The following is a 3226-nucleotide window of genomic DNA, read 5'->3' as shown; positions in this document are numbered from 1 at the left end:
TTGGGTTTAAGAAAAATCTATAAGATTGACAAACCCTTAACTAGATTAACTAAAAGGCAGAGAGAAAAGATCCAAATTAACAAAATAAATGAGAAGGGGACCATACCTTTCCCATTCTGGCCTGAATGAAGCGGCACATGGACCAGTGACACCCAGAAATTAAGAGTTCTTTGGAACCCGGGAGGTCGCGGATGGCTGCTCTGTGGCTGCTGTCATGCTGCAAAATGAATATATATCATTGCACCGCAAATGATATGGATGTGGTTTGGACTACCATGAGAAAAAGAGAAAGAAAGAAGGTTGGGGGGGGGGGAAACGCATGTACATTCAAAGAAGGCCAAAAAAAGATTGGCCTGAAGGCTAAGCTCTACCATAAACAGCACCACACCCGGAAAATACAGATGTAAGAGACTATTAAGATGCAGGAAAAAAGAAACACCAAGCAGAAGGATGGTGAGAAGACTGCACGGGGAGTGGTCCCCGCCCACCTGCTGGACAGAGAGGGGCAGTCGAGGGCAAAAGCGCTTCCCGACATGATTAAGCAGAAACGGAAAGAAAAGGCAGGAAAACAGGACATCCCTCTACCCAAAGTTCGTGCCCAAGGAGAAACAGAAGTATTGAAAGTTATTCAAACAGGAAAAAGAAGAAAGAATGCACGGAAGAGAATGGTCACTAAAGTCTGCTTTGTTGGTGATGGCTTTACAAGAAAACTACCAATATATGGAAGGTTCATTAGGCCAATGGGTCCATGTTTCAAAAAAGCCCATGCCACACCTTTTGCCTGAGCTGAGATACCTTTTGCCTGCCTATATTCGGTCTGAAAAAGAGTCCATCATCCCCATTATATTCAACCCTAGATGTGATCACCAAAGGTACAGTTACTGAGGGAATGTGAGTAAGTTGGGCCTTGTGACACAAGGAGGCAAGGTTACTTGGGGAAAGTGTGCCCAAGTTACCAACAATCCTGAAAACGATGGGTGCATAAATGCGGTCTTGCTGGTTTGATAGTGACATCATACAAGTCATTCCACTCAATACCAAAGACTACACACTGTCAGGAAAACACCGTCACTGGGATCTTTCTGAACTACCAAGCAGCCTTACTACCCCATGTGCAGTTATCAAGAAGTATTTATTAAATTGTAGAGGAGAACAAAACACTGCCCAATTTAAAAAAAAAAGAGGGGACCATAAAAACAGACACCAAGGAAATCTGGTCAATCAAGACATACTTTAAAAACCAGTATTTCACTAAATTGGAAAATCTAAAAGAAATGGATAATTTTCTTGATACATATTAGCTACCAAAGTTGAATCAAAATTAGACATGCAATTTAAACAGACCTTATAACCCCTAGTGACACAGAAGTAGTCATTAAAAATCTACCCCTTGCTTCCCCACAAAAGCCTAGAGCTAGGTAGATTGAATGTATAATTTTATCAGACCATCAAAGAATAATTAATATCAACACTCCTCAAATTATTCCACAAGAATAACAGAAGGAACATTCCCTGACTAATTTTATGAGGCCACAGTTACCCTAATGCCTAAACTATATAAAGACTCAACAACAAAAGAGAATGACAGATCAGTCTCTCTTATGGACATAGTTGCAAAATTTCTCAAGAAAAATCCTTGCAGCCCAAATCCAAGCACACGTAAAAAAGGTCATGCACAATGGTCAAGTAGGCTTCATCTCAGAGATGCAGGGATAGTTCAACATATGTGAACCGATAAGTATAATCTGCCATATAAACCAACTGAAAGACAAAAACCACAATAGAAGCAGAAAAGAGCTTTGACAAAATCCTTCACCTCTTCATGATAAAAGTCCAGGAGAGATTAGGAGTACAAGGTACATACCTTAACAAAATAAAGGCAATTTACAACAATCCCACAGTCCATTATATCAACCTAAATGTGAAAATATCCTCATAGCAATTCCAATGAAATAAAAAACCTATAAAAAACCTATGGGCCGGAGTGAGCAGGGCCTGGGATGAGCGAGGCCAGAGAAAGGGAGAAAGGGAAGGCGGGAAAACAGAAAAAAGAAAGAAAGAAAAAAGTTGCCTTGGTCATGGTGTCTCTTCATAGCAATAAAACCCAAACGAAGACACTACCAAAAGCAACCTAGAGATTCAATACAGACCTTCACAATATGATATTTCAGAGATCTTGACAAGCTAATTGTCAGCTTTATATGGAAACATGAAAGCCCAGGATATCAAAGTCAGTCCTAAAAGAAATGCTGGAGCTGCGTTCCCAGAGCCCTGCCAGTGCCAAGGACAACCAGCAGGACTCTGCCCCAGGTCCTTTGTCCACCAGGTCCCCTTAAGCAGACCCAGCAGTGATGGACTACACCCTGACCCCTGCATTACATTTCCAGCCCACAATGCTGTCTGTATTCCCTGAGGCCGGGCAGCAGCAAGAACAGCCACATTAGACCCTTCCCCGCCAATCCTGTCTGGTAAGTCCCCCGACAGCACACCTAATAGCTGCACCTGCTCCCCTCAGCTCCAGTTTCTGGCTCACAACTCTTTCTGCATCCCTGGTGGCCTGCTGGCGACCACACAACTGAGAAGAGGCACAGCCATGTGACACCACAACAGCCCCGACACCCTACTACAGCAAGTCCCACATATCTTAACACAGCCAAAGCCCAAGGAAATAACCTTAAGTCCAGTCTTATGAAGAGAGATAGAGGCCTTTGAAGAGGGACAGAAATAAATGAACAGTTCAAGGCTGGAAAATAGAAATAGAAGCAAAACAACAACAACAACAACAAAAAAAAAAACAAAAAACAAAAAACAAACAAAAAACCCCCAATAAAACAAAACCTTCCAAACAAAACAAAATAAACAAACAAACCAAACCAAATCGAAGGAAACCCCAAACTGAGGGAATCCTGGAGATAGATACAACTTACCTAAGTTAAATCTGGATCAGGTAAGCAACTGAAATAGTCCTATAACCTATAAGGAAATAAAAGCAGTCATTAAAAGTTTCTTAACAACAGCCACCACCCAGAACCCTCCGGGCCATTAAAAGTCTCTTAACATGCCCCACCTCCAAAAAACCTCAGGGGCAGATTATTTCAGCACATAATTCTACCAGACTTTCAAAGAAGAATGAGGTCAAAGTCACCCTGATACCTAAACCACACAAAGACTCAACAAAGAAAATGGTCATCTTACCAAAAGCAATCTTCAGATCCAACACAATTTC

The 3226-nt window shown here is 41.7% G+C and overlaps 1 pseudogene; it reads left to right on the top strand.

Annotated features, from left to right (window-relative positions):
• Positions 1-214: 214 nt before the first annotated feature.
• LOC127696501 (ribosome biogenesis protein NSA2 homolog) lies at positions 215-1008 on the top strand (annotated as a pseudogene).
• The last annotated feature ends 2218 nt before the right edge of the window (positions 1009-3226 follow it).

This window comes from Apodemus sylvaticus, chromosome 11 (genome assembly GCF_947179515.1).
Source record: "Apodemus sylvaticus chromosome 11, mApoSyl1.1, whole genome shotgun sequence".
In the NCBI taxonomy this organism is placed as follows: Eukaryota; Metazoa; Chordata; class Mammalia; order Rodentia; family Muridae; genus Apodemus; species Apodemus sylvaticus.
The sequence above is the reverse complement of the archived record's forward strand: the minus strand, read 5'-3'. Positions and strand labels throughout refer to the sequence as shown.